Source organism: Cricetulus griseus, chromosome X, assembly GCF_003668045.3.
Source record: "Cricetulus griseus strain 17A/GY chromosome X, alternate assembly CriGri-PICRH-1.0, whole genome shotgun sequence".
Lineage (NCBI taxonomy): Eukaryota > Metazoa > Chordata > Mammalia > Rodentia > Cricetidae > Cricetulus > Cricetulus griseus.
The window spans coordinates 95,565,655-95,579,951 of NC_048604.1; positions in this window are offsets into that span (position 1 = coordinate 95,565,655).

Sequence of the window (14,297 nt, forward strand, 5' to 3'; positions counted from 1 at the left end):
TTGCAAGGTGGGCATAGCAAGACAATCCTAACAAGGTGGTCTCATAAAACCCTTTTGAAACAAAGATGTGGTTGCCATTCCCAGCACAGGCAGTACAGAACCATAGGTAGTTAAGGTTACAGGTAGGTCATAGCCCAATCCTTGAAATCAGAGATTTAATCAAACAGGAATGAACCTAGCTTGTCATTACTATAAAATGGCTTTCAAGCCTAAGATTGAAACAAGCTGGTTCATCAAGCTTATGGACCACGTCCCCTGGGAAAAGCAGTAATGAACAACAAAAAAGACCCTGACTCAAACAAAGTGGGGAGCAAGGAAGGACTGACACAGGGGTTGCCCTCTAACCTAACAATGTGCCTCCTAGAACTGTTAAACCCCCGGAAAAACTCAGGTATCCGTGATCCCAGGCCACGACCATGGTCACCCCAATCACCAGGCAGATTCGAGAGCTTGATGCAAACTGCATGAGACTTTATTGTTTTTAACGAGCTAACCCCATGTTAGCTCGGGTCTTTCACCTACCCGCCATGGTGGATGGCTAGCAAAGACAGCTCGAAGGGGTTGCTTTGAGATCTTGTAGGGCAGCGTAAGGGGAGTATCTAGGGGTACACACAGGTTCAGGATTGGTGTGCCTCCAGGCTTGGAGGGCTTGCCCTGTGTTGATTGGCCAACTGGTTGTTATGGCCCATAGCCCTCCCAGGGTGGTTGCTATGCTCAGCGCATCATTGCTGTGCACTAGTCCGTAAAGCACACCCGGTGCCGTAAAGCATAGCGCCACCAGCTAACTTCTGATTGGTTCCTTGCCACGAAGCAGGGATCTGACTTTCTAGTGACTAGGACAAGGTCAAACAAGCATGTGTTCAGCTGTTATGGCTGCCGACAGGGGCAGGCATCTGACCTTAGTGACTAAGACAAGGTCAGACAAGCTGTTATTGCTGCCGAAATGGGGAGCCGGTCCCTTCAGAACAGGTGCCCGCACTCTCACAAACACACACATTGACACATCATATACACAGAGAAGGAAAAGCACCACACGAATGAACCTGGAATTTGTCAGGAGAAGGCTGAGGAACCAGACCTCACCTTTTGTCTTGGCCCTGAGTACCCTTAAAACACATGGGGTGTGGTGCTAGGCTCACCTACCAGGGCCATCTGCAACTATGGATGGGTGAGGTTGTTGTTTGCTGCAGCTCCAGGCGATGAAACACGAACCACAAAACCCATGTGGAATTTATTGGGAAAGGGAGTGATGGGAGGAGTAGGTGTTGACTGACAGGGAGCAGAAATGGAAAGAGAGAACAGGTGGAAAGCGCTTGCTTAAAAGGAGAAGCTTGCACATGCGTACAGACTCCTCATGCAGCCACGTAATTCATGTAACATAGCCACACAACATAGGGCTCTGCCTGAAGGCTGGTTGCATACCCTGTCAGTTGTCAGAGGGTGAGGTCAGCATAATGCCAGGATATCAACAATCTCACCTCTTCTTATTATTAAAAGGTGGGAGATTAAATAGGGGGTGTGAGACAGGGCAGGAATACAGAGCGCCAAAACCTCACCACTACTTCCAGCTGACTTAGGGGGTGTTGACCATCTTTGAGGGGGGCAGCAGAAAAAGCTGGGGTGCTGCCACATCCTGGGGTAGCTGGTTGTTTCATTTCAGTCCAGGATGTATGGAACTCTCTAGTGCCTCTTAGATCTTTACATTCACTCAGGAGGCACAGATGGTTGATTTGAGGGCACCTGAACATGCTTGATGGTCTTATTGTTGATATCCTGGTATTATGCTGATCCTGCCCCCTGACAACTGGCAGGGTACGCAATGGGCCTTCAGGCAAATACTTAGTTCAAAAGGCCCTGTGTTGTGTGGCTACGTCAAGCATTATGTGGCTGCACAAGGACTCTGTACACATGTGCAAGCTTCCCTTTTAAGCAAGTGCCTCCCACCTGTTCTCGAAACTCCACGTGAATTTTGTGGAGTTTTGTGGTTTGTATTTCATCACCTGGAGCTGTAGCAAACAACAACAGAGGTCATGAGCGTGCAACAAAGAGCACTGCTTTTCTTCAGCCTTCTGTCCCTACACCACATCCTTGGGTGGGGAGAACTGCCCAGCACCAGCACTGGAACAGAACAATGGTCCCAGACCAAGCCATGCGTGTTGCTGTGTGTTATCCCTATGGGGAAAATGGCCCCCATAGGCCCATGAGGAGGGGCATTATTAGGAGGTATGGCCTTTGAGTAGGTGTGGCCTTATTTGAAGACATGTGTCACTAGGGGATGGACTTTGAGGTTTCAGAATCTCAAGCCCGGGCCAATGGCTCATTCTCTCTTCCTGCTGCCTGTGGGTCTTGATGTAGAACTCTTGGCTCCTTCTCCAGCACCACGTCTGCCTGCATGGCATCATGCTTCCTGCCATGATGATGACAGACTGAACCTTTGAACTGTAAGCCAGCCCCTCAATTAAATGTTCTTTTATGAGAGTTGCTGTGGCCATGGCGTCTCCTCACAGCGATAGAAACCCTACCTAATACAGGCTGCCTGCAGTTCCACGGTGACTGACTCTGTGATCATACCTGTGCTTCCAATGGTTGTTGCAAGAGACAAACGTTAATATTTTCATAGGGCATAGATACCATTTGGCACATAGTAAATGCTAAATGAATGTTAAAATTTACAATATAGTTAGGGGAAGACTCCTGGAACCTAACAAACATTCAACGAATTCCTTTTAGAAACAGCCCCAAATGCCTTCTCTCCCCTCCACTCGTGGCAGCCAGCTCCTGCTGCCCCCAGACTCTTAATAGCTGCAACAAAGGGGGAAAAAACCAGAGGTCCACTCAACATTTGTAAAATGATACCCTTCCCATGCAGGAACCCTGGTGTCTTCCCACTGCAATGGCAAAATGCCTGTAAAGTGGATAGGACAGGCTTTGTTTATCATTTTCTGTCCACTGTTACCAGGCCTATGTGTAGAACCACCCCCCAAGCTCATCAGGCAGCCTTGGGGTTCCCTCCACCCTCGCTTGAGGGAGCTTTGACTCAATCCTGTTTCTTTCTCTCAATTGATCACTCCAAACACCCACACTGGGTGCTTGTGACTCTCAACTCTACGCAGAGGGGAAGCCCCATCAGTACAAACACCCTGTGAGCACAAGCTTTTCTAGCACTTTTGGGGGGCACCCCTCACTGAGGGCCCTACCGAAGCTATCCACTGTGTCATGTGACCAATAGAACCAGCAGAATAACATTTCCAGTGTCCTCTTCCCATCTCTCCCCAGGGAGGCATTTTAACTGGCAACTCTGGGGGTGAAGGCCGGGTGCCTCTGGGGCTCACCGAGCCAGTGGCAGACCTAAGCTATAATTAAACCAGACTGTGAACATATTGTTCATGGAAACCTTTAGCAGAACATGAGTCATGTTGGCAGAATGAATCACACGGCCCCACAGTTGCCATTTATATTTGCTGCATTGGGAGACTTTATACCTCAGTTCAGAATTACTATCCCCTATTTCTTCTCTCTCAGGGACAACACCTCAAGGATGGAGATTGCTTAGGGGCAGTTGGGCAGCTAGGAAGGAGAACTCTGAGACCAGGGCTTAGCAGACACTGGGAGAATCATTTCCCCGGTGCCAGGCTTTCCTTGCCTGGGCTAGATGGCACCCTTGCCAGAGACAGGAAATACAATAGGGGGAAATCTGACCATTTTGACTATTATGTGCAACTTTTTAAACATAAAACTCGGGGAAAAAAAAGAGATTGCAATTCTGGGCTCAAATGAAGTCTCCTGAGTAGCTTTTGGGCAATTCGGGGACCAAGACGGTACCTGGCAGCATAGACTAGTGAGCACATGCAACCCCTAGTATCTGCCTGAGCTCCCTGGGTCTCTATTTTTCTTCTGTGAAGCAGGAGTGATGACAATAGTCTTTTCCCTCACAGGGTAGCTATAAAACGTTCATGAGTTTCCATATGACAAATTCTGAGAACAGTGCTCAGAGGACATGCTGAGGACCTGCTGGTTTTCATCATTGACATCAGTGTCACCAGCCGTTCAGTGGCATCCCTGAACACCAAGCGAGCTTTACAGAAAACCACAGTCAGGAGATAGGGCACGGGTGGCATTCCCGGGGGAGGGGAGCTGCCGGGGCCTTCCCTGAAACCTATCTGATGAGTTTTGCTACAAAGCAAGGAAGCACTCATTGTATCACATGCTTCAGCAGCAAGCCTGAGCAGAGCTCCTTCATGCATTCTACCACTCCAGCATTCTGGGAAAAGACAGCAGCTTTCTCCCATAAGGAGATTTATAGGGTAGGGCTTATAGTGGATAGTGATGGGGAATTGTCAGCCACTTTGGGCAATGCCAGGCTAGGGACTAAGAGTCCCTACAGCCATGACAAAGGCAACCTCATCACTCAACATACATATTTGTGGCACTTCAAGTTATAACTCTGTCATCTCATTTGGATCCCTTCCATAGGTGGGGGCTGTCCCAACTGCAGATTTCCTGGGAGCTACTTAATGTACTCACACCCAACTTGCATGTAACCTCAAAGAAACCCACCCCCACTCCAATGAGGGATTTCTTTATCATCTTATATTTCCAATGCTTTGGAAAATTTTATGGAACAAGCTTCAAGTGATGAATTAACTTGTTCTCTTGTAATTTATTAATTGGAGATGAACATAATACCCAAATGAAGTTTCCATTTGGTGTGGGATAAATGGTGTTCCCAAGCTGAGGAGCTGGAATTCTTGCCAAGAACAAAGAAATGTGACATTTTCATTGGCCCAGGATAATCTATTTGGAGCTCTGAGAACATTTTCTGGAAGGCTTATGGCAGTATCTGACAGGCTTCTTTTAAGATAACTTCTATCCCAAGTGGTCCAGGGACCCCCAAGAAGAGAGTCGTGTGGCAGGGATGGCCTCTGATCCCACTGTAGGATATGCTTGTATATAGACAATGGATATGTGTCTTCTTCTGGAGAGGAAGGGTGCTAGGGACAAAGCCTAGAATACCGAGCCAAGGTAGACTACCCACTTCAACAATCCTGGCCCCACTTCTTGGTGACAGCCATTAGAGTTTCCATAGACTGTCATCTTTTGAACCCTCTAGACATAGAGGTCTAAAGCTCTGCCCTTGGTCTGAGAAGCCCCAAATCCCATGCTAAGAAGACACATTCCTAAGACATCCAACTGACTTCTAATTCTTTCATACCAGACATGTGGGTCCATTGAACAGTTGGTCAGCTGTTCCTACCATATATGCTCACCACCTACTACTATGCTCACCTCCTGGTATGCTGATCCCCGAATGTGCTCTCAGCCTAATACGCTTATCACCTACTGTGCTCACCATCTCATATGCTTTCCACCTGATATGCTCACTTGCCTCATATGCTCAGTCTGGCCCATCTGAAACCCTAGCTGGTGTGCCAGAGCCACCCTATGCTGAGCTAAACTTGAGCCAGGCTCATTAATTAGAAATGCTTATCTTTGCTCTGAATCCCCAATATTGTGGAAGGGGCACTTGGATTAGAGTCAAGGGATGTCAGTTTGACTTTCCAACTCCAGAAATTCATCTGTTACATTTCATTTCAGATATCATACAAAAGAATTTTTAGAGCCAGACACGAGGCCTATAATCCCTAGCACTGAAGAGGCAGAGACAACATGATTTTGAGGTCATGGCCAGCCTGGGCTGTGTATCAAGTTCAAAGCTAGCCCAAGTTACATAGTAGAACTCAGTTTCAAAACAACAAAATGAAGACTTCAAATCTAATTAAAGGGTATTTGTCAGCCATGTATGGTGACACATGACTGTAATCCTAGCACTTGGGAGGCAGAGGCAGGAGGGATTGCAGGGTCCTCGCCAGCCTGGGCTCCTCAGAAAGATTCTGCCAAACACAACAAAACAGAACAGAAAAGTCTATTTGTCTATAATGTATATTAACAAGGGGGAAATGAAATAAGTGGCAATTTAGTAACACTAGAAAAATCAATCTCTAAGTTTACCAAAGGTGATTAAATTGAATTTGCCCAATAAAGAAGACTATCTGAGTTCAAAATTAAAATCCAGATATATGCTACTTAGAGAAAAACATGCATGAAATGATAGCGATTGGAAATAAAATGCCAAAAAATTTTCAGGAAGGAAGCTGGAAAGATGGCTCAATGTTTATAAACACCGACTGCTCTTCCAGAGGGCCCCAGTTCACATTCCCAGCTTGCACATGGCAGCTCACAACCATCTACAACTCGAGTTCCAGGAGATCTGACCCATCTTCTTGCTTTTGTGGGCAATGCATTCATGTGGTACACAGACAAACAAGTATGCAAAAACACCCATTCAGATAAAATAAAATAAATATATCTCAAAAAAGTTTTAATTCAGAAAAAAATTAAGAAAAGTGCCAATAAGAAAACAGCATGATGGTTGGAGAGATGGCTCAGAGGTTAAGAGCACTGGCTGCTTTTCAGAGGTTCTAAGTTCAATTCCCAGCAACCACATGATGGCTCACAACCATCTGTAATGAGATCTGGTGCCCTCTTCAGGCCTGCAGGCATACATGCAGGCAGAAGACTGTGTATATAATTAAAAATCTTTAAAAAAAATAAACATCAAGAGCAGAGATAAGGAGAAAGTTAACGCTGAAAACATACTCCAAAAGGACACTATAATCACTGAACCATACTACTGGTTGTGGAGAGGGAGGAGGGATGTGCAAAGGAGCCAAGACGGGACTGGAGAAACCCGTAGAAACAGTGGACCTGACCTACTGATAGAATGGAGACCCTAGTCATAAAGCTGGGGAAACAGCATTGGACCAAACCAAGCCGTCTGAATGTGGGTGCCAGCTCGGAGGCCAAGACAGTCTATGGGACCTCTAACAGTGGAGCCAGTCTTTAACCCTCGAGCACAAATGGAATTTGGGAGCCCATTCCCTATGGAGGGATACTATTGCAGCCCAGATACAGCAAGGAGGACCCAGGCCATCCCCCAAATGATATGGCAGACTTTGAAGGTCCTTGGTAGAGGGCCTCACTATCCCTGGGGAGAAGTAGGGGGGTTAGGGTGGGTGGGGGGGGAGAGCGACGGAATTGGGGGGATGGATATATAAATGAGTAATTAAAAAAGAAAGAGGACAGAAATACAACTAAAAACATACAGTATTTATAAACTAAAGCTACTAAGTACATAGATGCCAAAAGTATAAAGTAGAAAATCTGTAGAAATATAAACAGAACAAAATAAAATTTAGTGGGCTCATTCAATTCACATCCTTTCGAACTACATATATCTGGGGCTAGGGCAATGGTTCCGTAGGTAAAGTAACTGCCATGCAAGTAGAAGGACCTGGGTTCAGATCCCAGCATCTACATGAAAGCAAAATGGGAGTGTATTATCTGTTACCAACAGAGTCAAGCAGATCCCCAGAACCCATTAACTAGGCAGTGTAGATGAATCCGTGAGCTGCAGGTTCAGCAAGAGATCCTATGTCAAAAGGGCAGAAAGCATTGGCCTTTGGTCTACATGGTCTACCTGTGTGCACACAGGTGCCTATGCTTCTAGCACACATACAATAGAAATAAGAACTACATATATCTAATTAGCAAAAGTTAGCAAGGACATAAAATCTTTGACACAACTGCTGGGTGGTGGCGGCACACGTCTTTAATCCCAGCACTCAGGAGGCAGAGCAAGCAGATCCCTGAGTTCGAGGCCAGCCTGGTCTACAAAGCGAGTTCCAGGACAGCCAGGACTGTTACACAGAGAAACTCTGACTTGAAAAATAAAAAAATGATACAACTAATAATTTATGGTAAAAGCAAATGCATAGAGTCTATGTGAGAAAACAAATTATTCTTTTTTTTTTTTTGGCTCAAATTCAGTTTCTCCCACCATCCTCTCAAAACACAAAATAGTTCTGTTACCAGATGTTTGGGGAGGTCCCATACCCACAAAGAAGCAATTCTGTAGCAGACACCATCTGGGCATCTTCTAATTCAATTCAGTTCTGACACTGTCTACCTGAAAATCGGGTTAGACTCCAAGGGCTAAGGGCTCAGTCCCACAAGGACTGCACCAATGCCCCCTCCAGATGCCAACCACAAGCACATCTGACCTGCCAGCTCTAAACCAGAGTTGGCACAGCCCCCTCCTTGGCTTTGATTAATATGCCAGAGTGTCTCACATAACTCAGTGAAACACGGTTACTAGTTTAATATAAAAGATGTCACAAGGGATATGGAGAGATGCATAGAAAAGGTCATGCAGGGATGGACCTCCAAAAGACTTGATAAGTTTGGCTTATCTCCAAGCCCTGTACTTTTGGGATTGCCAAGGCGACTACATTACATATGCACAACTGATTAAAGTCTTGGCTTTCAGCTATGAATTTACCCCCCTCCCCTCTCTGGAGCTTGGTGGGTAGAGCTCAAAGCCTCAAGACTATAATCCTACTCTGGTCTTTTCAGAGTTCAGCACCCAATCAGAAACTTTCTCCAGGTGCCATGCAGTGAACTCATTGGCATGAAAAAGGGCACATGACTTGGAAGATTGAAAAGGTTTTCAGAATTGTATGCCAGGAAATGGGGTGGACACAAATAATACATTTCACAATATTATATATTCTTCACATGAAACACATTTTGCCTATATGAAACATTTATAATTGTAGATTGGGTTCATGGCCACAAAGACAATTAAAATTTTAAGGAAAAATCAAACTGAAAAATTTAAATATGGACTCTTAAACATGGAAAATAAGGAACTTGCTTCCAGAAAACTGTTAGAGAGAAAAATCAAAAGGGAAATTACTGCTTAGAAAATAATGTAAAGGTGAACGCTTCACACTAAAAGTGATGTATGCAATGAAAGCAGTGCTTAGAAATGTTAATAGCTTTTAATGTCCTTGTTATTTTAGGTAATCTTTACAAATTAAGTCTATATGACAATCTTACAAAATTAGAAAAATAATATAACTCAACTGAAATCAGAATACAGTTTTTAGGGAAAAGATCTGAAATGCTAGCAAGGTGTTGCATGTTTGTCATCCTAACACTTGGGAGGTAGAGACCAAAGGCTCAAGAATGTGAAGGTTATCCTCAGCTACACAATGAGTTTGAAGCCAGTCTGGGCTACATGATGTACTGTCTGAAAAGAAAGGAATGAAAATAACTGGAATAAGGAACAAGTAAAAGAAAACATCCCCCATACCTCAAAGGTCAAATAAGTACAAATGCTGGCACTTAGGGCTGAAGTTTAGTTGGTAAAGTGCATGTATGTAGCATGGGCAAGGCCTTGGTTCTATTCCCAGAACCACAGAATCAGGGTGTGCTAGCGCATACCTGTAAACTAAGCATTCAGGGGGTGGAGGCAGGAGAATCAAATTCAAAATCATCCTTGGTTATACAGAAAGTATGAGGCCGTCCTGGGCTACAGGAGACCCTGGATTTTTGCTTTTGTTTTTATTTTTTTAAGTATTCTGAAAAGTTCATAGGAGAAGATATTGGAACTTAGAAACTTTTTTTTGAGCTGGGCAAAGGTGGCGCACGCCTTTAATCCCAGCACTTGGGAGGTAGAGGCAGGTGGATTTCTGTGAGTTCAAGTCCAACCTTGTCTACAGAGTGAGTTCCAGGACAGCCAATGCTACCCAGAGAAACCCTGTCTTGAAAAACCAACGAAACAAACAGAAAGAACAAGCCTAACCAAACAACAACAGAGAGAGGGAGAGAGAGAGAGAAAGAAAAGGAAAGAAGGAAGAGAGAAAAGGAAAGGAAGGAAGGAGGGAAGGAAGGAAGGAAGTGCTTTTGCTGAAAAGCAGACTCCTGACTTGGTCCCACAAGTTAACTAAGAGCAGGATTGAAAACCTGGCACCTCTGCCTTTTTTCCTGTGCTACCTATCTCCTTAACCTGGAGTCAGATTCCAGATTCCTGCTTGAACTTGCATAGGCATGTTAATCCTTCAAAGTAGGTCTGTCTAAACATCCACTGACACCTAACGTATTTCACTCCCTTTCAATACTAAAGACATAGAAATAAATTATTGACTTAAACCTGCAATTGCCTCAGATTTCAGGGACAGCAAAGCCTTGTAGGTCTGTCCACACTGACCTGCCCAAATAAGGGCAATTATCTATAATAATGAGGATATAATCTAGAGAGATTGTATCCTGAGAACTAAATTGTATGATTACAGCTGTAACAACATCCTGGCTCAGCCTGCAGGATCAGCACTGGGACAAAGCTGAGTATCATCAAGTGTTCACCAGGACTGTTGAAATATGTATACCTTTTGGTACTTGCTCAAATTCTTCCTCTTTAAACCTAAATTCGTGCCTGTACCCTGAAGGTGGACCTGGGTTTACTGGACCCCTTTATCTGTTCTAATATTGCCACATTTGTTAAATGTCCTTCTCCTGGGATGGATATATATTGGGTATATATGGGTCTATATTGGGTATATAGAGTGGCAGCCCCAGGTATGCTGGGGTTAACACTCCAGTTATAAAACTCCTCAAAAACCAGCTCTAGGAGAAAAAAAGAGTAAACAAGCAGAATTTCACCAGAGGAGCTGAGAACCATAATTCAGCTAGAGATTTAGTAAAAATTAAAAGAACTATGATGTCAGTGAGAAGTAGACCTGTACAATTTCAGAAGAAAAGATGATTGCTTTGCAAAACTGAAGCTACCAAAATTGACAAATGGACCAATTAGCACAGAAAAGCTTTGAAAGGGATGTAGCTATCTACCATTTAAAAAATGCTCGAAGACCACACTGGTCCTAAACTGAATGTCATCTGAGCTTGGTGAACAAATGAATTCAGGGCTACTTGCTCCTGCATCTCTCGAACTGAATGTTTACCACAAAATCCAGAGCTCTCATTCCCAGCACCCACTTAAGTGCCCCACAACTGCATGAAATGCCAACTCCAGGGAATCTAGTGCCGCTGGCTTCCACAGGCACATACTCACACATGTATGCATACACACACACACACACACACACACACACACACACACACACACACACACACACACACACACGTATACACATAAATGTAAAATGTTTAAAATGAAAGCAACTATTTAAAATAGGTCAGTTTGCTGGGAGGTGGTGGTGCACACCTTTAATTCCAGCACTCAGAAGGCAGAAGCAGGCAGATTTCTCTTAGTTTTAGGCCAGCCTGAGCTAGAGAGGTTCTAGGACAGCCAGGCCTGTTACACAGAGAAACCCTGAATCAAAACAACAAAACAAAACAAAACAGGTCAGTTAAGTAGTCAGATAAAAGCCTTAGAAGTTATTAGGACTGGACCCCTCCATATAACCAACTGCTTGTAAAACCAACTTACTGGTTGGAGCAACAAGACCTGACTTCCATTTCTAGCCTCAGGAAGAGTTGTGACATCTTGAATTGCCTAGAAGTTCATTAATTACTAATTACCTCAACCTAGATCCAAGACCACTAAACCATGTAAAGTTATTATATTGTAGGAGGCTTTTTTACTTTAAACACCACAGTGTCTTTTTTTTAAGCCATCAAATCTATTTTTTGCTGCCCATATAGTCTTAGATGTGAGGCCTTCCACTGGAATGTGTTTGACAGACTTTTGGTTTTTGTAATTTTTTAAGACAGTATCTCACTGTATGGTCCTGGATATCCTGTAACTCATTCTGTGTATCAGGCTGGTCTCCAACTTACATGAATCCACCTGCCTCTGCCTTACAAGTGCTAGGATCAAAGGCTTATGCCACCACACCCAACTTTTTTTCAGATTTTTTTATTTGAATTAGAAACAAGATTGTTTTATATGACAATCCCAGTTCCCTTCTCCCTCCCATTCTCCCCTACCACCACCACCATCCCCAACTAAAATCCTATCTATCACATATCCTTTCTGCTCTCCCTGGATGGTGAGGCCTTCCATAGGGTGTCATCAGAGTCTATTGTATCCTTTGGGATAGGGCCTAGGCCCACCCCCGTGTGTCTTGGCTCAGGGAGTATTCCTCTATGTGGAATGGGCTCCCAAAGACCACACCTATGCTAGGGATAAGTACTGAACTACTACAGGAGGTCCTGTAGATTTCTGAGGAGTGTCTGGATCAGTTCCAAGCTATCAACCTGGGGAGCAAGAACTCCCTGATGTTCAGGTCAGTTGTTTCTGTGGGTTTCACCAGCCTGGTCTGGACCCCTTTGCTCTTCATTTGTCCTTCTCTGCAACTGGATTCCAGCTCAGTTCAGTGATTAGTTGTGGGTGTCTGCTTCTACTTCCACCAGGTGCTGGATGAGGGCTATCGAGTGGCATATAAGTCAGTCATCAGTCTCATTATCAGGGGAGGGCATTTAAGGTAGCCTCTCCTCTGTTGCTTAGATTATTAGCTGGTGTCATCTTTGTAGATCTCCAGACATTTCCCTAGTGCCTGATTTCTCTGTAAACCAAAAATGTCTCCCTCTATTATGGTATCTCCATTCTTGCTGTCTTCTAGTCTTTCCCTGACTCAACCTTTTTGCTCCCTCATGTCCTCTGCATCCCTCCTCTTCTTCCCTTCTCATTCTCCTAGCTCCCTCCCCCCTCTTCCTGTGCTCTCAATTTGCTCAGCACCACACCCAACTTTTGACTTAGATTCTTTCTTTGTTGTTGTTTTTGTTTTTTAAGACAGGGTTTCTCTGGAACTCCAGGCTGTCCTGGAACTTACCCTGTAGACCAGACTGGCCTTGAACTCAGAGATAACCACCTGCCTCTGCCTACTGTTTCTACTGCTGGTATTAAAGGTGTGCACCTCCACTGCCTGGCTTGACTTAGATTATTAATGCACACTGACACTATTATTTAAGGTTAAGACAGTGGTTTTCAACACTGGGTGTACATTAGAATATTTAAGAAACTTTTTAAAATGTATAGATCTCTAGTTAACCATCTGAACCTAAGGACTTGTCATTAGAATTCTTAAAAAACAGATTCCCGAGGTCAGAGGAGATTGGAGTCTATCCTAATCAGAAACTGAGGAGGAGTATATTGGGGACGGGTGGAAACAGAGACAGGGTGGAGGGGAGGGGCTGGGAGGAGAGGAGGGAGGGGAAATTAATTAATTAATTTAAAAAGTAGAAAGTAAAACCATGACATCATCAAAAGGGAAACATTTAATAAAAATCTTTTGAATCCAAACAAAACAAAAAAATTCCAGATTCCTGGTTCATACTAATGTGCACCCTAGGTGAGAGGTAGTCTTTATAGATTTCAGCAATGCAGCATAAAAAGAAAATAAAACAGTAGGCATCAAGGGCCCAGGACCAGCACAGGAAGATTTGGTGGACTTTGCAGAGCCCCGGTTGAGGGCCCTACCCTGCCTGGGGAGTGATGGGTGGATGGGGTGGGGGTAGGCTGGGGGTGGGGGAGGAGGGATGGGGGTGAGGGGAGGGAGAGGGAGAAGGGACTTACATGTGAAACAAGCTTGTTCCCTAACTAGAACTAGTAAATAAATTAAAAAAAAAAACAGTAGGCATCATCACTGGTGCCTGATAAATGCATGCCATCCAGACATATTGGGTTTTCAAACTAACAAGGAATTCTTTCCAGCATATGTCTCAAATATAAAATAGGGTGGATCACAACAATAATACCAGCACTTTGGAGACTGAGGCAGGAAGATTGTTGGACTTCAAGTTAGAGACCAGCCTGGGCTATATAGTAAGACTTTGTCTCCAAACACAAAACAGAACAAAGCAAAAAGCACATACTTTCGTTTAAAAACCTTTTCATTGTTTACATGAAATTTGATTTCCTGATCATTCTTTGTTTTTGTTAAATGTGACAACCTAAAATAAGTATAAATTAATTCTATGGATGTTGTAACTCATTAGCTTGAAAATGCAAGCAATACTAGAATTAATATCAGTATTTGGTAACAAGATTAGATACTAGATAAAACAATAAACAGCCTTTTCACTCTTTTACTCTAATGGTAAGTACCTATAAATGCAAAAGAAACTGAAACATCCCCTTTACAATAGTGGGAAAATATAAATGTTTAGGGATAAATTTAATAAAAGAAACACAAAACATAAAAAAGAAACAATATATGAACAAATGATAGGTATATTTGTTATCATAAAACATAAAATTTTCTTAATGTAAAATATAAATTGTATTCTATTATAATTAGAATCTTTTGGAGGCTTTTTTTTTGGAGTTCCATGCCAGACTAGAATTCATTGTGTAGCCTAGGGAACACTCAAACTTGCCACAATTCTTTTGCTTTATAGGCATGAACAATCATGCCCAGCTCTATAACATGAGC